General features: G+C 35.2%; 2 long non-coding RNA genes across 10 annotated transcripts in view; one reads left to right on the forward strand and one right to left on the reverse strand.

The window, feature by feature from the left end:
- LOC141544785 (uncharacterized) overlaps positions 1 to 24,878 on the forward strand; it is a 178,793-nt gene that overhangs the window by 98,406 nt on the left and 55,509 nt on the right. For all 9 annotated transcript variants that reach the window (XR_012482800.1, XR_012482801.1, XR_012482803.1 and 6 more), the window contains 2 exons: positions 180 to 283; positions 1,015 to 1,146. This is a non-coding gene — a long non-coding RNA (uncharacterized LOC141544785). The remainder of the gene's footprint in view (positions 1 to 179; positions 284 to 1,014; positions 1,147 to 24,878) is intronic.
- The window catches only part of LOC141544786 (uncharacterized), a 71,193-nt gene that overhangs the window by 12,642 nt on the left and 33,673 nt on the right, over positions 1 to 24,878 (reverse strand). The window contains exons 3-5 of the long non-coding RNA XR_012482809.1: positions 10,125 to 10,273; positions 6,470 to 6,613; positions 1,331 to 1,424 (exon numbers count right to left, since the gene is read on the reverse strand). This is a non-coding gene — a long non-coding RNA (uncharacterized LOC141544786). The remainder of the gene's footprint in view (positions 1 to 1,330; positions 1,425 to 6,469; positions 6,614 to 10,124; positions 10,274 to 24,878) is intronic.

Here is a 24,878-nt window from a genome sequence, read left to right on the forward strand (position 1 = left end):
AAGATCTCTATTTTCCAAAATCAAAATCCACAATTTGAAAAATGCCTCTTTTCTACCAACTCTTTAATTTTAATAGGTGTTGGCTAATCTTCCTCAAAAGTAGAGCAGGACCAAGTGATATGGTGTTAATTCTATTCATATGACAACCAGATTTCTTTTGCTCTTTTCTGTTTCAAAAGGAAGGATGGGTGCTTCACCAGTTTTCTGGAAGAATTTTACTCTCGGCCACAGAGGATTGGATCCCCTAGAGCCACGGAGATTTGGCAGCAAAATTTTGCCACAGGTGAGTAGGGCCATTGATTTTTTTTTCCCTTGTCTGAAACAATGTGATGGGAAGAATGGTAGCTAAATTGAGACTGGAAAGCAGGTTAAATTCAAAGCTTGGCTTTGGGGCTTTTTATAAAATATTGAGTGAGAATAGTTATTTGAAAAAAAATTCAGCATATTGATTTATTTTTCTGAGAGGCTTCTCTTATAGACATTTACTTCTTAATTTCTTGAGCAAGCTTCCAAATATACCAGCAGATACTAACATTAGTTGGCTAATGTTTTTATCATAGCTCCCATGCTTACCTTGTATGCAGTTCATATGTTAAATGAGACTTTTTTTAATGATTTGAAACCTATTGGTGGAAAGTATTAAAATGTCCTTGAGAATTTTGGAGACTAAACATCTTTTTGTTGCATTGTAACTTCTTATCCTTTGGGGAAAAAACATCCTAACTATTCTGCTTACCTTTCTAAGGCACCCAACATTCTAATCTAAATTCTGAAAACCAGTTTTTTTGTTTTGGAATTTTTTTTTTAATGTTTGATGGTATTTTTTTCCTCAAAGTTGAGTAAGTATATGTCTGTCTTTCTCTTTATATATCTTTATATAGTATTATGTACATGCATGTATGTTTTCACATGTCCATATACTTGAACATGTATATATGCTACATGTGTACACACATGTGTGCACATAGTATATATGCATTAATTATGTTGCAATTTTATTTGACTTTTTATTAGGCCTGATTGAGAGAGAGAGAGAGGGAGAAGAAAGAGAGTTCCTCAACAAGAGCATGTAAATCATGTATGAAATCGACTGAAGAACATTTTTGACATCACTTGCCCTATTTGGCTGTTCCTCTTCTCTACCAGGTAAGAGATGTATTTTAATTTGGCTACTTACAGGGAAAAAAAAGACATGACAATGGAGTTTGTTATATAATGTCATTTTTTGTTTTGGTTTGGTTTGGTTTTTTAAAATATGAGGATTGTAAGTATTTCAAATAAGAAACAGCAGTGTCTAAAATATTGGAAATCATGCACAAATCCCACATACCTTGTTCTGCCTTGCACGGAGAGAGTTCCCAGGTAGTTTCACCATTTCATGAGGGGTGGGGGTGAACGCAGATAGCCAGAACTTGTGGTTGTCTCTACACAGCATGGAATGGAATGACAAATTGGTCATTGTATTGGTTCAATCTCAACTCAGATGCTTTACTAATTGTGAGATCCCAAACAAGTCACAACCTCTGAATTGCAGTTTTGCTATCTAAACATACTTATTTTATTGCAGAAAATCAAATAAGACAGGCCAGACCTAATGTAAAAAAAAAAGAAAGAAAAGAAAAAGGAAAAAGAAAAGAACCAGCAAAAATGTGCTAAATCTTTCTTTAGCATAAGATGAGTGGGTTCCAATGCAGTTCCCAGGGACAGGAGGTCAGTTATAAGGAGAAAAGGAACATTAGCTTTATTAGAATATCTAAGAATGTAATGAGCACAAAAGTTTTTGTAAAGCATAGAAATATCTTAATTTTTTCTCATTCTCTCTCTCTTTCTCTCTCTCTCCTTCTCTTTCTCCCTCTCCCTCTCCTTCTCCCTCTCTCTCTTCCTCTCCCTCTCTCTCTTCCCCCCCCCTCCACTTTCTTCCATACCCCATTTTTAAAGTTAGATACTGAATCATTCTTTATCAGCTGTCTTCATTCTCTCTTTTAAAATATCAAACTGCTGAAGGTGCAGATTATTTTGTCAGCTCAGTCCAAGCCTAAAAATTAATCTAGTTATTCTATTACCTCTACCCCAAAGGTCAAATCTTTATCATGGAGTAAGTTGCTTAGAAGATTTTTGCTACTACAGTCATTAAGAGCAGATCAAATGAAAATGTCAAGAGGATTACATTCGGAATTAGGGTACCTAGGTTCAAATATCCCTTCCTACTTTCCCCCAATAGTATCTGTGAAATTTTGGACAAGTCATCTAATCTCTCTGGACCTCAGTTTCCTTATCTGTAAGATGAAGGGGTGAACTACATGATTTCTGACATTTCTTATAGTTCTGTATTTTTGTTCCTATGATCTTAGGTCACTTTGTCTCTCTATGCCTCAGTTTCTCCATCTATAAAATGAGGGAGTAGAACTAATTGATTTCCAAGGGTTCTCTTTATAAAACTATCATTGGAAAATCTTAATATGATCAGGGAAGGCTTCATATTATCCCTTAAGATGTAAAATTTTAGCCTTTATCTGTTTACTGTAGAGGCCTAGGCTATGTATACTTCAGGAAGGTCAGAGGCAGAATGTTTTTAGAAGCTGTTCCCTCATTCATAAATTTCTGGTTGACATTACCACCACCTTGAATTACAGGGGACAGAGAATGCTGGAAGAAATAGTTGTGGAACACGAGTCAGTCAGCCCTTTGATCAACTTTGTGAACAAATGGGCCTTTAAAGTACTAGCAGGAAAATGTATCTCCCATTTTTCTGCAGAGAGGTGGTAGACTATGGGTGCAGAATGAAGCATGCGTTGTCAGACATGGCTAAAGTGTGGCTCTCTTTGGCTTAGCGTAACTTATTGTAAAATAGAGTTGTGTATGTAAAGAGCCATTTGCAAATGACAGTGATATGAAAAAAATGTTACATGAGAAAGAACATTTTAAAAACATTTTTAAAATGTTTTAAAAATGTTTTAAAAATTGGATGACTTGAGGCAGCATAGTGTAGGAAATGGAGTGCTAGACTCAGTATAATCTTAATTCAATCCTGTCTCCAATGCTGACTACCAAATCACATTCTGGGCTTCAGTCTATATAATCTATAAAATGAAAGGTTTATTTAAGTGACTTAAGGGAAGTTCTTTTCAACTTGAAATATTTGATTCTATGAAGTCAAAACTCATGAGAGCACAACACATAGCTTGTTCTACATTTTGTTTTCTTTCCCCTTCCCTGCCTCTCCATTTTTTCCCTCCCCTTCTGTTGTCCTTTTAAAAAAAGCTTCCCAGGTTGGTAGGTTGTACAGTGGTTAGAACACTGAATCTGTAAGATCTGAGTTTAAAAACTAGCCTTAGGAACTTACTAGCTCTGTGATCCTGGACAAATATCTTCACCTTTGTCTACTTCAGTTTTCTTAGCTATAAAATGAGGATCATAATAGCACTTAACTCTCAGGGTTGTTGTAAAAAAAAAAATGAGATAATGTATAACCTTTATTTAGTATAGTGACTGATACATAGTAGGTGTTTAATAAATGATTATGCCCACCATCAATAGTTGGGAGAATATAATTGCATAATTCACAGTCTTCCAGTACTAGAAAAAGAAATTAGTGTCATATTAATTTTGTTTTTACACTTTTTTTTGTAAGGGCTTTGATTAAATTCTTAGATTCCTTCTCCACGCTAATTCTATGAATTTAATTTGTGAATTCCATTTCCTCATTTGTAATATGGGTATTTTGAACTATTTTGAAGTTTCTTCTATCTATGATCTTTTGAATGTATCTTCTAGGGAGAGGTAGAGTGCCAAAGCAGACAGAGTTGACCTCAGGATGAAAAAAACCTGGATTCAAATGTGGCCTCGAACCCAGGTTGACAATGTGACACTAAAAAAGTCCCTGAATTTCTCTGTGCCTTAGACAGTTTTCAAAGGTTCTAAATTGCGATGGGCATAGGTAAATTTTTTTTTTCTCACAAGGAATTCCCTGTGCTAATGAAATACTGTTCTTTCCCCCACTTTCTGATAGGACCCTTATAAAGGTGGATGAACATCCACATGAAAAATTATAGCCCCAATTTTTGAACCAATATATGAGTGAGGAGGAACTCAAGCCATCAAGGATAAGAGTTTCATGAGGGGGGACTCTGGAAATTTATTAAAATAACTATCCTTTGGCATGTAGTCCCTTTTCACCATTTGGTATATTTTCACAACCTGCCATTTTATTTGGTACTTTAAACTTTGCAAGCATTCCTCACCTATTATTATCCCTTTTATAGTTGAAGAAACTGAAAGTTGGGTGTTGTAGCTATCCATGATCATAGAGTTAGAGCCTAAAATAGGATTCCAGCCCAGGATTCCTGGATCCAAGTCTGCCATTTATTCCTCAACTCCATACTGTCTCCCATAATGCAGTATACAGACATTATCCATTTATTTCTCATATTACTTCAATCTATCAATCAATAAAGATTTTTAAAGTGCATACTATGTCATATGTTACTTCTATTGATGCTGCAATTTTCATTTTTCTACTATGACAATTCCCAATGAATTATCTTATATACTATGACAGTTATTGCTATTTATATTTGGTTAAAAGGGCATGGTACTAGGTCATGAATTAGGAAGACCTGAGTTCAACTCCAGCTTCAGATATTTACTAGCTATGTGGCCCTGGGCAAGTCACTTAACCCTATTTGCCTCAGTCTCTTTATCTGTAAAATGAGCTGGAGAAGAAAATGGCAAACCATTCCAGTATATTTTCCAAGTAAACTCACAAAAAAGTAAAGTCACAAAATGTCAGCTGCAACTGAAAAAAAATGACTAAACAATAATATTTTTGGTTGAACATTTGTTGTTGCTTTCTTGTTTTTCCATTTACAAGGAAAGTCCTAAAAAGTTAATACCTATCAGATAATTTATAATTAGTAAAATCCTTGAATCCTGGGGCAGCATCATGCCATATAAATGCTAAATAATCATTCTCCCATTATAAATACATGAGAAGAAGGATATAAACGGTGTTAACTCACTATGGTTTTCTTTGTTTGCTGTCCTGCCATTTTTTTTTTCTGCTTTCTGTCTGAATTCTCTCCTCCCCTTCTGTATCTTTCTTTTTTTTATTGTGTTCCATTTGATAGCTAAAGAGCAGCCTTAGAGCATGAAATCAGCTCAACACCATTTTCTTATTGCCCCTGAGAGTTAAGCACCTCACATTTCAAAAACCCAGCCCATTTCACTCACAGCAGGCATGGCAGGTAAAAACATTTCACTGGAAAAATGCATGATTCCCATTCTTCAGCTCTTTGGTCTAATGTCTAGCATTGGTAGCTGGGCAGGTAGAAGTAGGTCAGGGATGGGGACTGAAGAAAGAAAAGAGTACTGTGCCCCTAATCCAGTGACCATTTACTAGAGACAAATGGCCATCAGCTCTTTATTATTTTGAGTTCTCCATTTTATGGATTATCCAAAATGGATATCATAATAATAGATTTAGAGACTAGAAAAAACATAAAAGTTATATAGTTTAGTCTTCTTTTACAGATTGAGAAATTGAAGTCCCCTTCCTTCCTTCCTCTCTATCTTCTGTTTAAAACAAACCAAAAAAGCCAACAAAAAGAAATTGAGGTCCCCTATCTATCTACCTTCCTTTCTTCCTCCCTCTTTTTCTTTTTCTCTTTCTATCTTCTCTCTCTTTTGAAACAACAAAATAAATGGAGATTCAGGGCAAAAAAGGACTAGATTCGTCTTATAGAAGTGTGATTTGAACTTAGGCCCTCTTCATCTAGATCTACTAGCAACACTTTGTGGAGGTGTGTCCTATCATGGTGTAATTCCAACTATAAAGGAAAATATAAGATTTCAAGTTGAATAATTTGGGGATTAATCACAAATTTTGGATTACCTTTGTGTATTTGCTTCTTTCTCTTGGTACAGATGCTTGAAAATCAGCCATATTCAAACCAATAAGATTTTTTAAAATTACCATTATTATATAATAAAAATAGGTTATGTATACCATCAAGTCAGTTATAAGTGTCACAAAGGGAACTATTATAATTACTTCCTTGATTATTTTGATTTTATCTGACCAGGAACCTGATGTTGAGTAAGACCGACATGGGGAAACCACCGTGTTGTGGGAAATAAAGAAGGGAATTTTACTCTTTGCTCTGACACTCCTACCCAGTGTAAAGTTTCATCCCCAATTTGGCTTCCTCTGTAACCTATTGGAGTGTCATTCCACTTATCCCTTTAGGCTGTAAGGAGATATGTAAAGGAAATGATTTTGATACCAAAATCATTCTTAAGGCTTTCTCCCAACAATATTTATGATATTGAACAAGCTCTTTAATTGACCAACTACTATTTTCATGAGGTTCTACTATACCGAGGGCACCAAGCTGATTGTAAGGAACTTTGATTCTATAGTACTATAGATATGGGTCCCTCCCAAATGGTGCAGATTACAAGTCATGCAGACCTCCTGGGACTAAGTGGGATTCTTTTCTATGTCCTCTGGCAAATTCTCTTCTGGGGAAGAAGGGACACGTAACATCCAGGCGGTCTTCCTTTAGATCTCTTGGCATGACATGGGTACCAACTGAGCACACCGACTGTGGTCCATCTGGAAAGATTAATTAGTAGTATGCATTTTTAGAGAAGAAAATTAAGGCATTGCAAAGCTAGGAGATCAGCCCAGGCTAATAACAAAAATCCCACAGCAGACTAGTTTAAAAAGAACTAAAACCCTCTCCTGAGACATAATTTAAATCTGCCATCAGCTTGAGTACAGATGTGCTGGAAGAGAGATGACAAAAGCTTCCCAGATCATCTCAAGTTCAGGCCTCTGGGGGAATAACCCACGGGTGTCATCTTACCTTAGAGCATAATCTTTCTGGTTGTTTATTTTATTATGTAGATAAATTAACCAGACTACCAGCGTTGCTCATCTTATTGGATTGGGAGGGAGCAGGTGGACAGGGCAGTGAATTTCAGCAGGAAAAAAGGGTGTGTTTACTCAAAAAGGAATGAAGCTCACTCACTGATGTCTCAGCTGCCATCATTTCCAGTATATGAACTCCCTGACTTGTTCTTTCTCTGATATTCCACAAAAATATGGCCTTTTCTGAGTAGAGATAGTCAATTTGACCTCAACACTGCACTGGTTTTATATTTACAAATGGTTATGGAGGAAAGAATCCATTGCTCTAATTTATTTTCTCAAGAAAGGAATACAAAGGAAACCTTTGAAAATGCACTTTTGTGTCATAAAAACAAATTTTATACTATTTTGTCTTTATTTTTATTTGTTCTCTTTTTATTGTTTTCTATATGCATGTGTATATATAGAGTTTCCCAAAAGTCTTTGCACTGTTTTAATCTTTAATAGAGTCATATATTTACAATGAGTGTCATATTTTTAAACTTTATTAAATGAATTATCCCTTTGGACCATAAGGAAAACATCATCTCAAAAATACCATCAGAGAGGGTTAGAGACCAATGAAGCAGAGACCAATGTTAAATTGATTAAACTGATACAACAAAATGAGAGAGAACAGATTATTTGTCATCACATTCAGGTTGAACAGCAGTTATGATAGCAAGAATAATAAAAGTAAATTAATCAACAGGCATTTATTAAGGGCTTACTATATGTCAAGTTCTCTGCTAGGCTCTGGGGATATTTTGGGAAAAGGAAGACAAAAGACTCATCAAAGAGGTAATATATAAGTTGGCTTTATAAAAGAAATGAAATTTAAATAGAGGAAAAAAAGAGAAGGTTCTTTCTTCAAGCAGGGAAAAAGCAGAGAGGCCAGTTTGAATACAAAGCCTTCCATTTGATTTCTTCAGATTACCATTTTCTCATCATAAAATCAGGGGTTTGGATTAGATGGTCCCTAAAGTAGTTCTAGCTTTGCATCTATGATTATATAATTTCTATTTATAAATGGGGAGGTTGAATTCTAAGGTCCCTTCCTGAACTAATGTGCCAGGAATGCAAATTCAATTCAAATTAATTTAATAATGATTTATTAAGTGCCTCCTATGTTTAAGGCACATTTCTAGAGATAATAAAAATTATTCAACCCCTGCCCTCAAGGAGTTTACATTCCACTGGGGAAAGATACAGCATACATACAGGCAAATTCATACAAAATATGTTTCCCTAAGAAACAGGTCCATGCTTGCAAATATCAGAGTATAACAGGTAATTTGAAAAGGTAGTGTTGGGGAAGGCTGAATTTCATCCTAAAATAAGGTAAGAATTCTGGAAGGTGTTTTAAGGAGAAGCAAATGGTTGAATTTTTAACTTTTATCTAAAGAGAGTTTTTTTTTCATATTCCTCATTTTAATGAAGGAGGAAATGAGGAAATGACTGAAAAGATAGCAAGTGGAAGAGAATCCTTCAAAAACAATGTGCAGAATGTTGATTTTTGACTTAGCAAGGGAAAGGGGAAATGAACCCAAGAGACTTCCTTCTTTCCTTCCTTCCTTCTTTCCTTCCTTCCTTCTTTCCTTCCTTCCTACCTTCCTTCCTACCTTCCTACGTTTCTACCTTCCTACCTTCCCTCTTTATCTTCCTTTCTTCCTTCTTCTCTTCTTTTTTTTCTCTTCCTCCTTTTCCTTATCCTTCCCATATAGCAGCTCTGTAAACTAAGGCATATCATGTAACTTTTTAATGCCCCAAGGAACCTTCTAAGTCTAGGTTACTGAGGATAAAAGATTGCCCAGAAATTGGAAATAATGATGAACTTCTAGTTACAGGGCCTGAGTTTGTATATTCTGATGCTTATTACCTGAATGATTCTGGGCAACTAAGCTAACTACTCTCTTCCTCAGTTTCTTCATCTGTAAAATAATGTCAGAGTAATTGGCCCCTTTGGTTTCTCACAGCTCTAAATCTATGATTTGCATTACCAACAGAAAAACTTTGTAGGGTTTCTTTTTATGGAATGAGGAAAGAAAAAAATTCCTACAATAATAGTATTTGCTAAACTAAGGAACGGATGTTTGTTTGCATACTCCCTTAGATAACTGTTATCTTTGATTTCAGATTTCAGTTTATTTCTAGGCAGCCAGCTATTGGAACAAGAAATATTAGCTATTTATTTATGTCTCTTGCTATCCTGAGGTTTATTTCTCCAAATATAAATCTGAAAGGCATCTCCTTGACTTACATGGAGTGACTGAAGAAGGCCATGATAAATGACTTGATAGAAGGTGGATTATCTGGCTGAAAGCTTTGGTCACCCCTGTTAAGAACTCATCTTATTTTAATCTTCATGGTACGTTCAAATTCATTTCACGTTTTTTTCCCCTTCCCTTTCTGTAATGGCTTAGGGGGAGAGTTTAATTGGAAAATACCCAGTTCCTTTTCTCTCTCAGGAGTTTACACTTTAAAATAGTTGAAATTTAGTTATTAGTAAAGTGCAAATTGTCTTGAGAATGGTGAGAGAAGCAATGTGACAATTTCCCTTAAGGCTTGGATAGACCCATTAGGAAAAGTATTAATACTTAATAGCTACTATTATTATGTTCTCATCATCAAAACTACATGGGGAAAAAAAAGGTACTGTATTAGAATTCTTAAGTAATCAATGTTGACTTAAATAGCCCCTTAAATAGCCAACTGCCTGAGAAGACTTTGGTCCTTGGGCAAACTTCAAACAAGAATAGACAGAAACTTATTAAGATCTTATCAGGATTCTCCATCAAGCTTGTCAATCCACAGATCTGACAACTAAGTTTGCTAGGAGTGATAACTGTGATAGCACTTTGTCTTTTTGGGTACTGAATGTTCCAAGCTTCCCTCTATGAATTACAAATAGTTGCTTTCTTACAGACTACAAATATAAATGTTGACAGTATCATCACCATTAAACTTTGACATTTTTAGACACCATCCACTAAAAATATATGTATTTACAGGTAACATAAAAGATATTCATAAGGAGAAAGCTACATAATGAGGGTACATTTTTTCTTTAGAGTTTTCATTTTTGTTTCTTTTTCTTTTTTTAAGTTCATTCTCTTTATCTTTTTCTCTCTCTCCCCCACCCTCACAAAATATGAAGAAATTCTTTGAGACTGACACAATAGCCTTTCTAGTGGAACAAGGTGGGCCTTCTTACCTTTTGAAATTTCAGTAATAAATTCAAAGTGATTCCCTTCAAATAGTGATGTGTTGAAAAATAGCCCTGGCCTACTCTGTTGTTTTTTATTCCTCATTCAAATCTTGCAAGGTGTAGGCAGAGATATGTTAATTTATTCCAAAGGAGCTCTAAGAAAAGACAAATATTTGGACATGGATCAGTTCCTCCCCTTTCTTGGATTCATCCTGGTATGAGAGAGCATCAAATGTAGAAAATATAAAACCATTGGTTCCATTGACTTGGGTTTATGTAATAAAAAATCTGATGAGTTCCTAAATCGTTCATTCTTTCCATAGAAATTTATCTAAGAAACCACATTCTCATTTCTCTACTTGTTTACTTTTTAACTGCATTAGTCCTTTAATTGCTTGGGTTATCACTTGCATTCTGGTTTAGGAGAAGATAATAAAGATAAGCCTTGGGGAGGGAAGAATTACAAATCCCTTTATGAGGACTCCATTGAAAGAACCCAACTGCTCCTCAATTTTCCCTAGTCTGTTGAAATAACAGTCTATATCCTAAGCATGGTACATGGCACCAAGTAGGTATTTAATAAATATATTTCATTGATTTTAATAATTATTATTACTCATATTTTTATAATGCTTTAAGGTTAGAAGTATACCTGAGATGCATTTTTTCTTCTGATCTCTATGGTAATCCTATAGATAGGAAACTGAAGCTCTGAGGGATTAAGAAACTTGTTCAGGAACTATAATTAATTAATGAGAGTTTATTAATATTATTATGTGCTGGGCATTCCGTGCTGATGATGCCAAGAAAGTATCTGAAATGGGATTCTAACCTAATTCTTTCTCATTCCAAGTCTAACATCTTTCTGTAAGGTCATACAATTTAAGTCATATCCTTCAATTGTATATCTATTTGAAGGCTTGCTTGATTGATTGAAAGATCAATTTCTATTAATTGCCATTATAAACATATAATTTCAATTTTGACATTGTTTTTATCCATCGGACAATAAAATAATAGATTGGATGTAATCTAAAGGGCTGGTAATCTAATTGGTTGTATGGTGTTGACCAATTTCGGGGATCTCTTTTTGTATCTATGGCTTGTATAGTGAACACAGGCAACTTTCACTCTCTTACTGTCCTCAGGGTCCATGCTGAGTCCATTTAACAAAGTCTTTTGGTATTCTCCTGAATTTGGATGAGATCCAAGATGGATGTAATGTTAATGTTAAAATTCACTCTTTCGTGAAGTTCCAGGCAAACACTATTTACTTATCTGAAGTAGGTCGGTCGCAGTGCTGTACAGGTAGAGGAGATAGTGGATAGAGGACCACCTTTGATCTCTTTGAAGTTTATTGCTGACACAAGCTAGCAGAGACCAGGGCTACCACTCAGGATGAAGGACTTAGTTACTCTCTGTTAATTCAGTTGCACATTTAGTTATTTCTTTTGGTCCAGTGATCTCACAAGGAGAGATGGCTTGTGGTTTTAGCCATAAATTGAAAGGGCAGGAACATTCTGTACTTTTCGTCAAGAGAAGCTCTCCCTCAGAGTATCAGTTGATACTGCGTCGTATTTGTGAAAAGCAGGGGAAGACAGATAGAGAGAGAAAAGATGAAATGGGACAGTGGGACCTTAGCTGCACGATGGCAGAAAGAACAAGGAATTTAAGGTAGTTCAAAATCTGGCTTTGTCACTTATGAACTGTCTTACTCACATTAAATCTATTTCTTCATCTTTAGAATGGTGATGATAATACTTGAACAATCTATAGATTGTTGTAAAGAACCCAGATAACTATATAACTGTCAGCTATTATTCCATCGGAGAGGTAGCAGTTTAATGGGTGGAATTTCTGGACCTAGATGCAGGAAGAACTGGGTTCAATTTATAATGACATACCTACTTACTGGTTTTGTGATCTTGGGCAAGGGACTTTATCTCTTTAACCTTCCATTTTGTCATTTCTAAAACAGGGCTGATAATAGTGGTAGTGACTAACTCTCATGCTTGTAAAGTTCAGATGAACTACTGAATTCTTTTTGAACTCTTGAAGAGTGAGATAAACTATTATTCTTGAGCCAGTTGTAGAAGAGAAAGTGTGATCCATCAATCTAGCATGTTCAAAGTCTTAGCTCACAAAATGTTAAAGTGCAAGATGTCTTAGAGACTTTCTGGTTAACTTTACAGAAAAACATCAGAGGTTTATATGATCATTTTTGGAGAACTAAAAACAGATGTTAGAATCTATCCAATCCAACTCTCTGCTTTACAGATAAGGAAACTGAGGCTGAGAGTGAGTGACTTTCCCAGAATCACAAAATAAATAAATATCTCAAGTGGGATTTATACTAAGGATTTTAAATATGACTTAACCACCTCGGATACCCATATAGTAGCTGGCAGAGATAAAACTTCAAGCAAGATCCTTCTATTCATAACCTAAGAATAATCCAAACATCACATTCTACTGATCAATGTGTTTTGAACCCTCAGTGTGAATTGGAAAGACCCTCATCTTTTTCATTTATCAATTTGATAGCATTAAATTATTCTCTTATTTTTGGCATGTAACTTTATAAATTGAGTACTAAACTCTTTATAAAATATAATTCACTATATAATTATGTAATTTTAAATAAATAATTATAATAACTAAACTTATATAAATTATTTTAACATGTAATTTCACTATTACTAATGAGAAAGTAACTTTTCAAAGAAATGAAACAGGTGGATATATAAGCAGTGTAGTAGATTTCTTGATTTATTTCTGGATTTATTCCTTTTGTCTTTGGTTAAAATACCAGAAATAGGCCCAAAGATCTTTTTAGAGTTTGGAAGTAATTACTTCTAGAAATACCAGATAATTATATCAAAAGTCAGATCTAAGCTTTTAGCAAAGAAAGCAATTCAGTTCGGAAACAACTGTTAAAGACCTATTCTATACTGGACACTATACTAGATAACTTCAGATTAAAAAATAAATAAATAAAAGAGGTAGTTCTGCCTACAAGAAGGTTAAATAGAGAGCATTTCAATCAACAAACACTTAGTAAGTATCTATCTATGGGTACCAGGGACTATGCTAGAAACTGGGTATATCAAGACAAAAAATGAAATGTTCCCTCTCCACAACTTTAAAATTCTATAATTGTAAAAGAGACTTCTTGAGCTTTTAATCAAGAAAAATTCATTCATTCAAGGGGAGCAACTGGGATATGTATGAGGATCAGCTAAAGCAAGAATTTTTTAACGTGTGTTTATGTGTATGTTTTAGACCTCATTGTCTATCTGATGAAGCGTTTGAATCTCTTTCTCAAAGCCATGTTTTTAAAATTAAGTGAAATTTTAAAAAAACTTATAATTAGAAAGGAAATTAATATTATTGAAATGTGGCTATCCAAATATATGTAAGAAAGAAAGAAAGAAAGAAAGAAAGAAAGAAAGAAAGAAAGAAAGAAAGAAAGAAAGAAAGAAAGAAAGAAAGAAAGAAAGAAAGAAAGAAAGAAAGAAAGAAAGAAAGAAAGAAGCCCTAGACTAAGAACTTCTGGACTAAAGAAAGTGGGGGTTTTTAACTTGGAAAAGAAATGCTGTAACAACTCTCTCTCCAAGGACTTCAGAAAACCAGTCTACTAGAAGGCAGAGGTATTGAAGATAGAGTAGATTCATTCTTTTGTGCCCCTTGAAGATAGAAGTGGCATCTATGGGTAGAAAGTACAAAGTGGTGAATTTAGGCTTGAAAAGGACAAAATTCTAAAGTTGTAGCTTCCCAGAAGTGCAATGGGCTGATTTGGAAGGATTTTTGAATTTCCCTTCATTGGGGATCTGCAAGTAAAGCACATGAGCTCTATTCTCTCTCCTCTTCCCCTCTTCCTCTTCCTCTCTTTCCCTCGCTCCCTCTTCTCTCTCCTCTCCTCTCCTGTTTCTTAATTTCTTTCTCCCCCTATCTTCCCTTCTCTTCCTCTCCCTCTCCTTCCCTTTCCCCTTCTCTTCCGCTTCCTCTTCCTCTTCCCCTTCCCCCTTCTGTTCCTTTCCCTTTCTTTTCTTCCTTCCCTTCCTTTCTGTCTCTGTCTCTCTCTCTCCTCTGAGAGAGAGAATAAGTTAGATTTGGATGGTCTTCAATGTTTTTTTCCAATCATAAGCTCACAGATTATGCCAGATATCTCAGCAAATCTGATGTAAAATAAATAAAATAATAAACAAAAAAGAGGTATTTTGTACATCATGTTTTTATTTTTAAAAGCAAATATAAGTAATTAATTTAAAATAAGATTATGTTCACTTTTCAAAAGCACTTACCTTAGTGTATACCCTAATGAAATGAGCTGTACACACCCAGATCACAAAGTCTGTGATCTGGTGATTTGACAAATATTTATGAAATGTCTGCTATGTACTAGGCACTGAAGATAAAAAGGCAAAAATAAAATCATCTGCCCTCAAGAGTCATATTCTATAGGGGAGGGAGAAGAGGAAGAAAGTGAAAATATTTAAATGTTATTGTTGTCAACTATTTCAATAGTGTCCAACTGTTCATGACCTTATTTGGAGGTTTTCTTGGCAAAGATACTAGAGTGGTTTGCTATCCAGCTCATTTTACAGCTGAGGAAACTAAGGCAGAGTTGAATGACTTGGCCAGAGTCACACAGCTAGCAAGAGTTTGAGGCCAGTTTGAAACTTAGGTCTTCCTGACTGCCATGTAAGTCACTATAAGGAGAACCCTGATACTATAATAGTTTGTATACCTCTAAAGTTCTCTCACTTCTCTCTCTAAGGCTCCTTATGGTCTTGTGAGTATTATTAAACCTGCTGCTGTGGCTGGTGAATAATAAAAGGAAAAATTAATCCTTCCCAAGGGTTGGCTTAAGTGGTAATCAGTGAGAAACTCTATCATGATTTCGTCAAGAATTCTTTCTCTGTGCACGGATTTTTGTTTTTGTTTACTGGAGTGATGACCCTTGAGAATTGGCCTGTCTCCATCCATTTTTCTTTCTAGCATTAGAAATGACAGGTTATTCTAATGCCCAAATATTAATTTCTGTGGCCTATCCCTATATTTCATCTGCCAACTCACTGTGCGTTTTCAGGATTTCCATTATTTTGTGCCGAACCACTGGCAAGCTAAATTTCTCTAACGGGCTTCGATTCATTGCATTAAATGCCTGTACAGCCCTGGAAGATTTATTGATTTTTTTTTCCTTAGCCAAGTGACAAATACTATTTTTGAGATTATAATAGAGATTGATTACGATTTTGTGGAACGCAAAGAGAGCTGATCTCGCTAAGACAACCTTGGGGCATACAAAAATGGGTGGAAGAAAAAAAAGAGGAAAATCATTGAGTTAATAAAGTAGCTAATTAATTCATTTCCTTCTGATGAAGTTGAGAAGTATTTTTCTGGTTGATGAAAGCTACAGTATAGTCTTGGTTGCCATTTACAGTGAAAGTGAATTTAAATACTTGGAGAGGATATGTTGGCTTTATGGAACTTAATAAAATGAAACTATCCAAATAGCAAAACCCCAAATAAGAGATGTCATCCAAGTATATACCAGGACATCTCAGAGCAGCATTTTTGGTGAAAAAAAATTTTTTTTAATTAAATCAGGACAGAGGATCAAGATGATGATAGATTGAAATCAAATTCAAAATGTTAAGTAGTCTAGGGGGAGCCTTGTACTTTTGTACTTGTTGTATTAATTGATTCACATATAGGATAAAAATAAATGGAATTGGTTTCTTTGTCTTTCTGTTTTCATTCTTCCCTGACAGTTACTTTCATTAATAAGATTTATCATTATACCCAACATTAATGTGTTGTATATCATTTGAGTCACTTGCTAGTAGCTTTGAGCCCAGGGAAATGGAGAACTCTTTAGTGGGCTTTTAAGTATATAAAGATTGAATGGGGAGGATCCTTGAGCCTAAGACAAAAGAAAGGTAAATTGAAATTTAAAACATCTCAACAACTGTACTATGTAAAAAAGGTAGTATAGGCAAGGTACATATTTTCTCTGAATTAAATGAATTCAGCTCAGTTCAGCAAGCATTTATTAAATTCTTACTGTGGAGGCATATAGGACTCGGAATACAAAGCTGAAAGTGAAGCAATCTCTGCCTTCAAGAACCTTACATTCTACTAGAACAGAGGAATCTCTTAACCTAGAGTCTAGTGATAGCTTCCCCTCCCACAAGCAACCTGTGAATAGTTAAAATTTTCAGGAAGGGGAGGGTTGCAAATTTAGATGGGGGAAAATGGATCGTTATTTAAATATAATGTCTCTTTTTAATCATATGAATTTTGTTTCATCCATCTTTCAAAAAAAAAAAAAGTTATTCCAAAGCACTATAGTGGATAGATTGCTTTCCATGAAGTCAGGAAATCCTTAGCTCAAATCGACTTTCAGATATTTTCTAGCTGTGTGACCCTGGGCAAGTCACTTAGCCCTGTTTGCCTTAGTTTTCTCATTTATAAAATAAGCTGGAGAAGGAAATAGCCAAGTAATGCAGCATCTTTGCCAAGAAAACCTCAAATAGCATCACCAAGAGTTGGATGTGATTAATACATCTCATACATCTACAGGGATAGGGAGCAGACATGCATGTAATTTCATATATACGGGAGCTCCCAGATAAGGAAACTCTTTCTACCAATGCAGGTTGATACCTTCTCTGTAACTTATAGTCTCAGAGAATTCCCAAGATTGGGAGTGTCAAATTCACACAGAAACATACATTAGGCTCCTTGCAGGCTGCATTTTGGCTTGACTTTAAAATGCATTATTTTTGTGTATTATTTCTTTATATACGTTGGCAAACATTTTAATCCAGTTCAGGCTGTACTTGGGAGTGTTTTGGTTCATGTGTTCGATGCCTTTTGGCCTTGGATCATTGGATGGTTAAATGACTTGGTCAGTGTTACATAGACATTGTGTGTCCAAGATAAAACTTGAGCATACGTCAACTTTGCTTTAAGTTTTGCCTTGGAAGGAGAGGGGGGGGAATGGAAAGAGGAAGAGGAAAAGGAAGGAAGGGGGAGAAATTATTATATTATTTTCTTCCATAAATAGCGCTCTCTCTGGGTGTGTAGGTGAATTATAGGAAAAGAGGTAGAGAAACAGATTGGTAAATTGATAGAAAGATAAGTAGAAATTTAAAAAAAATAAATAGGACAAGAGAAAGAGAGAAGTAGGAGACAAAAGACAGAGAGATAGAGATAGAAAATAAGTTGATAGATAAATGAATTCAATGAATTTTTCCAGATGTTAGGTGTTAGATCTGGAAAAATTCATTTAATCCTGATATTCTTCATTAAGTATATCATTTAAGTATATCTCAGGGACAGAAAATGCTATGTCAGAGAAGAAGGATGAGGTTCTAGAGAGAACCGAATTCTTGCTTAGAACCTATTTGTTTTCACAGATGGGTGAAGGGTCTCTGCCTCTTAGGATTAAGAGTACATAAATTATAATATATATGTATATAATATAAATTTATTTATATATAATTTATGTAATAGAAATTATTATATATAATAACATATATCTATATAATTATATATTTGTATAATACATATTTAATACTAATTTATTTAAATTTTTTATATAAAATAGCCCTGATAAGAACAACTTTATACATGTGTATATATGTGTATATTCTAAAGTGAGTTGGCTGATTTCCAAACGTCTCCTCTGGATCTTCCCCCAGCATCCTTATTGTTTTTTTTTTTTTTTTTTTTTTTTTTTTTTTCAGATGGGCATAGGTAGCTTAAATCATGTTACTGAGATCTTATAAGTAATAAGCTTCAGAAAAGGAATTTGAACACAGGTCCCATGGCTCTAGAATCAACGTGCTTTCCAACACCACAAACTATAAAGTGCTATTTTTAATTCTCTGTGGTCATTGAGCTTGGACTTCGTATGTTTGCAAATGCTTACTTTCTTTGCTTTCACTGAACCGCAGGGTTTTGAAATTCTTGTTTTCTAGTTGTTTCTATTGTGTTATATTCTTTGTGACCCATTTGAGATTTTCTTGGCAATTGCTGTGGTTTGCCATTTCTTTCTCCAGCTCATTTTATAGATGAGGAAATTGAGGCAAATAGATGAACCGACTTGGTCAGGGTTACACTAAGCTTCTAAGATTTGAACTCAAGGCTCCCTTACTCCAGTTGGGATGCTCTATATATCACACCATTTGCTTGCTCCATATGATTCTGGGCGATTCATTTGATCTCTTGGGACTATAGGAAATTCCTAACTATAGAAGGTATTGGGCTGAACTGATAAAGAAAAGTTCCTCATCTGGCAATTCCCTATATTAAAGTAATCACAGGTCCCAATCTCCCTTTGGTTTGGTTAAATGACAACGTTGCTATGAATCAGATTTCAATAACTGATCTGCGATTGACCTGGGTAATTTTAAAGCTATTTTTACACACTACAGAGTCTGAGAAGTAATGAAAAGGAAAGTCACATTCTTTCCCTCCATTTTCAGATGCTGTATTATTTCATCAATCATTTAGCTTCGTAGAAAGTCCAAGATCTCCCATTTTTTCTATTACAGGAATAAATGTTCATTAAAAATGTATTTGTTCAAATTACCCATTCCTATAGAATCTATAAGAAATTTGTAGTTTTATGTTTATATTTTATAATATAAAACTAACAGTCCTTTCTCTTTTTATCATGACATTTTTTTATTTTTAATTTTTTTATCATGACTTCTAAAAATATTTTGATATCTTCCTTGGAATCAATTAATCAATAATTATTTATTAAGTATCTGTTAAGTACCTGGTGCTGTGCTAAACACTGGGAAAGTAGAAGTAAAAATAAAATGGTTGCTGTCTTTAAGGACCTTAAATACAATCTGGATTCTGAAAAGCCCCATTTTCTGCTATAACAAAGAGTGTAAGATTCAAAATGGCCAACAAATATAGTCTTCCTTTCGTAATTCTTAGACTTACTTCCTTTGGGAACTATTGAGGTGCTTTAGGGGAGAAATTTTTAAAATTTCTTTGTTATAAATATTTAAAGCACTCTCCACTTGGTAGGACTTGCATACCTAAGGTATTATCTTAAGTGCTTTGTTTCTAGATGATTTCAACATTTTTATAGTCATTTCAGATACCTCACTTTTACCAGTCTCTACTGAATAAACCCAACACCATAACTGATGTTAGCCAATTTAAATTAAACAGACAGAAATATAGTATATCAAGTGATTTTGTTTTAAAGCACTATGAATATAACGTCAACTCAACTCGACTCTAAACTTAGCCATTCTTAGAATATGTACAGTATTTCCCCCAGACTTGTGACTTTATTGATATAATGGATGAAAGAAGTCATTTTACTATACATATCCACCATGCCCTAGAATATATAATAAATAACAAAAAAATTACACGTAATTAAAAATATATTAAAAATAAAATAAATGAAGAAAATGAGAATAATGTATAGTTAACTGATTATAGTTAACTGATTCTAAGAGGAATCAGTGTTCAAGTTAGTTCTGCCTCTGCTAGAAATGAACTATGTGACCTTGAAGTCAGTTAATCCCAACAACTCTGAAAACCATAATTTTCAAGCCAATGGAAGTAATATTCATGATAGGAGTTCCCTAAACGTGAAGTTATATATGAAATCTATTGAGCCAACTAATGGGAAAACCTTCTTTACCAATGCCAATCAGCAGCTGTTTTCAATGTATAGTTTTAGAGAGTTCTCTGAGGTACTGAGTGATTCAATAATTGCCGGCAGCTATATAACCAGTTGGTGTCAGAAGTAGGATGTGCCTTTTTCTTCCCTCCTCAGATCTTCTCGGAGAGAGAGAGATAATATTTTCCCTTCTTCCTAATCCTTCCCTATTCTATTTTCTTCCACTACCTTTCTCTTCCCCCCCCCTTCACTTATTCTCTCTCCCTCCTTTTCTTTTTCCTTCCCTTAGCTCCCTCCTTCTCTCCTTATCCCTGCCCCCATATAAAGAGCTCTCTCTCCCTCTCACCCTCCTTGTCTCTCTTTATCTCTCCCTCTCCTTTCCCTCTTCCTTTGCCTCCATCCCTCTTTGTCTCTGTCTCTCTTTCTTTGTCTCTCTGTCTCTCTTTGTCACTCTTCCTCCCTCCCTTCTTCCCTTATCATCTCCCTCTCTCTCTCTCCCCCCCATCTCTGTCTCTCTGATTCCTCTTTCTCCCTTCCCTTTTTCTCCCTATCTTTTTCCCTCCCTCCCTTTCTTTGTTTCTGTCTCTTTCTCCTTCCCCCCTCTGTTCTCATAACTCTCCTTTCTCCCTCCCTCCCTCTCTGTCTCTCTCTCCATCACTCCCTCCTTCCCCCTTTTCCCATCTTTCTCTCACTTTCCTTCCTTCCCTCACTCATTCTCTCTCCCTTCCTTCCTCCCTTTGCTCTTTTCCTCCATCTCTTCTTTTCCCTGCCTCCTCTATAAATAGCAATTTATATATACATAGATTTCTTTCTCCTTCCATCTCTCTCTTTCCTACTCTCTCTTTTTTTTTATTAAGTTAAAAGACAACACTTAATAGGAAAATACACTATTCCTATAAATTAGCATTCTTATTTTTAGTTGCAACAAACTTATGAAAAACAAAAATGTTTTCATTTCAGAGAAATCATATTGTCTACCCCACTATTAAGGATAGATATTGAGGGAGTTGGTATCCTTAGTGGAGTCTGCTTAAGTCTTTGTTGTGGAGTTATTTAAGTCTTTGTGGTCCCTCCTTCCTGATGAATAATCTGAGAGCTGCTATCTACAGGCAGTAGGTAACAGGGAAATCAATGACATAAGGCCTCCATAGATCCTGGAAGAGATTAAAGTGCCATCTAAAATAAGAATAAAAGATGTGCTTGTAAACAATACTTTTGAACCAAACACATTAGCAAAATGTAAATAAAATCAAAACAAACAAAACCCCAAACCCATAACTTGCTAGACTAAATAATCGAACACTGCTTTGAAGTTACAAAGTTGTCAGCTGTCATTACCTAATGAGTGGAAGTTGTTGGAGTTTTGACATATGGAGAATTAAGGGAAGATTGTGATTAAGGACCTCGGAAATTGAGGAAAATTGTGATGGTGGTGATGGCTATTAGGCATGAGAGTAATTGGTTACCTCATGCTATAAACAGAAATGTTATGTATTTCAGTCTGTTTCCAGCCTTTCTTTTTAGCCCTTCCATCCTATTTCTCCGTTCTCTACATTGTTCATTTCAGACAAACTATATTTTTCATTATCTTCTTTAAGCAAAAAAAAAAAAAAAAAAAAAAAAGGAGGGAAAGAAAGTATTAAAAGAAAGAAAGGAAGGATGAAAAGGAAAAGATGGAAGGATAGATAGCTGGATTTGGAATTATAGGACTTTGCTTCAAATTCCAGTTCGGTCACTTATGTACCTGTGTGAGCTCATCTCTCTGAAACTTGTGAGGGATAAAGAGTACCTTCAAGCTCTAAGTTTATGATTAATCAATCTACAAGCATTTATTGAGCATCTACTGTGTATTAGACATTGGATTCATCAAACTAAAAATCAGAAACCCATTGTCTTCTTTCAGTTCAATTCGACATTCATTAAGTGCTTACCATGTGCCAGGTGCTGTACTGGATCAATGAGATGCAAAGGCAAAAATGAAAGCATTCCTGCTGTTGAAAGTGAAAAACACTCTCACAACATCACTTTACTCTCTTTTTTCCCCATGTGGGATACTCTAATCTTTTCTGAGGATTCATTCAAAACATCTTAATTCTTCAAAGGCCAACTCAAATTTCAACTTGAAGTCATCCTGGGTGACCTTGACTCTAATATCTCTTCTTCAGATCCTTGTATCACTTTTCTTCAGTAACATCCATTTGGCAGTCACTGCCTGGTATTGTTACTTGTTTGTTTTTTCACATTGATTTTGTTTTCCTTATTAAGAGATAAGACTCCTGAGGGACCTTTGCATTATTTCCACCTCTTTCCAACTACCTCAGTGCCTATAATCCTGCATGGAATCAGAATAAGAACAAAGACTAGAACTGTGATTTCATTGATATAAAGAATTCCCAGGCAAGGAAATTCCTTTACCAAAACAAATCTGAACATTCTCTACCTATTAAAGTACATTTGGATGCAAGCTTCTTTTCAACAAGAACAGTTTCAATAATTGTATTTTTATCTGCAGAATTTAGTACATAATAAATGCTTTATACATGCTTGAAAATTGATTGATTAAGAATACCTTTAATCCAAAGAGGTTAAGTGATATTTAGGACCACATGATATCCAACCCAATACTCTAATCTAATCCAATCCAATATACATTTATTAAGGGCTTACAATTAACAAAATACTGTGCTGAGAAGTTGTTCTTCAGTCATATTTTTTTCCAGTCATGTCTGACTTCAAGATGCTATGTGGAGTTTTTTTGGCAAAGATAGTAAAATGGTTTGCTATTTCCTTCTCCAGCTGGGTTTATAGAGGAGGTAACTGAGATAAATATGGGGAAGTGACTTGCCCAGGGTTATATAGCTAATAAGCATCTGAATTCAGATTTGAACTCAAGAAGATGAGTCATCCTGCTTCCAGGTATGGTTCTCTGTGCACTGTAGTCCCCTCCTTCTCTCCTCCCCCCCGCCCCTCCCCATGAAAGGTTAGGGATACAATAGATTTAATAGTCCCTGCCCTCAAGCAGTTTACCTTCAAATGGGAAGAGACAAAAGGAGTCCGGAAAGAGTGGCAGATGGGATAGGATGGGGAAGACACCAGATGTGGAAGAATCCTGTTCCATGGTGTTGAAACCAGACAGATTAGCAGATGCAAAGTAGACCCAAACTTCTTTATTCCTTATATTTATAGGAAATTTAATGATGTAGTGAATAGAGTACTGGACTTGGAGTCAGGAAGAATTGAGTTTGGATCCTACCACAAATATTTATTGGCTGTGTGATCCCAGGCAAATCTGTTAACTTTGTCCACCCTTAATTTCCTTATTGTAATATGGGAATAATATTAGCACATACCTTATAGGGTTTTCATGAGGATCAAATGAGATAGTGTACATATAGAATCTTGTGATATATTAATGCTAGTTATAATGAGGTGGTGATGAGGTAGGTGTTTATTAGTAATATATAGATTGCTTTATTTGAGCAATAGATTGCAGTAGTTCAGGAACTCTGAATTCTAACCTCAGTTCTTCCATTAACCTTTCCTTGACTTTTGGCTATTGGTTCTATTTTGGGGAGGATTCCCTTTTTAATAACTGTAAATTCAGTATTAACAATCTTACTTGCCTATTTCATGAAAGTATTTCAAGGCTCTGATGAATGGAGGGTTTTAGTCTCTAACCCCTTTAATTAGGGCCTATCAATTTGGAGTATGTGTCATTGCACAAAATACTCTTCCCATGCCATGTAAAAATTAGTCTTGTCCAGAATGTGTGAAATGAATAGGCATTCTTCACTTGAGTAGCATCAGGGTCAACAGTCTAAGACATTCTTTGACAAAAATGACCCTAATGACATTTTCTTGCTGACTCCATTTGCTAATAACCCATCTTAGAAGGGAGAGGGATGGTTTATTTATTTGATTTGCTTGTTATTTCTCTCCTAGAAGACACATTTCAGCAGTTGTAATCATTTTGTTTCAGTATTCATTTTGTCACAAATGTTTTGGACGGTACATTCATATTATTGAGTTTCAAAATAAGATTTCTCACTGAGTGGTTATTTATGTTATCCTCAATAACTTTTAAGGACAGGCAGGTAGGTGGCACAGGGGATAAAATATTGGGCCTGAAGTCAGGAGACCTGAGTCCAAATCTGACCTTAAACACTTATTGTGAGAATCTGAGCAAGTCACTCACCCATTTGTCTCAGTTTCCTCATCTGTAAAATGAGCTTCCAAGCCATTCCAGTATCTTTGCCAAGAAAACTCTAAATGGGGTCATGAAGAGTTGGACATGGCTAAATAACAACAATGAACTTTGAAGGACAATCTACTAACATATGGAAGAATCACTGTGTGCATCAATGGAAGAAGTAACCAAATTGATGAAAAAGCATCTTGCATTTTCATTCTAGATACTTTGCCATAAATTAGTGCTGTTTCTAATAGGTATTAGATATTTTCCCACCTTTTCTTCTAAGAACACAAGAGCCATAATTCCTGCTATGTAAAAGGGGGGAGAAGGAGGCTATCTGATTTTCACCAATACTAAAAACAGAAAACATTAACCAGGATATTATAAGACAATTGTCTACCATTGAAAACTGTTGGCTGATTGGGGATGGGTATATTTACCTAATAAGAATTTGGCTTTATTCTAAAATCATAAAATATATTAACTTTTCCCCCCTTTTTTGCACATTTTCTTTTATTTTTAACAGAAGCATTTTTTAACTGTAAAACAACTTGAGGGCAAATGACTAAAGCTCATAAACTTGTCACTTCCCCAGACCAAAAATATCTTGGCAAATAAAAAAAGCATCCATTTGGGACACACTCGCTTCTCTTAAAGATAGCGATTTAGTCCATTAGTGGAATTTATTCTGCTAGACTGACCTCCTGTAGGTTTCACTGTGGAGTAGCAGGTGTACAATTCCAAAGTGTCTTTACAAGTAGCTCAGCGGGGTCTCTCTCCCCTACGTTCACAGGAGACAGCTCATCTGTTTAATCCTTATGTTTTAGTCAACCTTTCTTATTATGCAGACAGGGCCCCTATGCTCAGCTGGATTTTGACTCTCAGGATGAATTGATGGAGC

The sequence above is a fragment of the Sminthopsis crassicaudata genome, chromosome 5 (genome assembly GCF_048593235.1).
Source record: "Sminthopsis crassicaudata isolate SCR6 chromosome 5, ASM4859323v1, whole genome shotgun sequence".
NCBI lineage: Eukaryota > Metazoa > Chordata > Mammalia > Dasyuromorphia > Dasyuridae > Sminthopsis > Sminthopsis crassicaudata.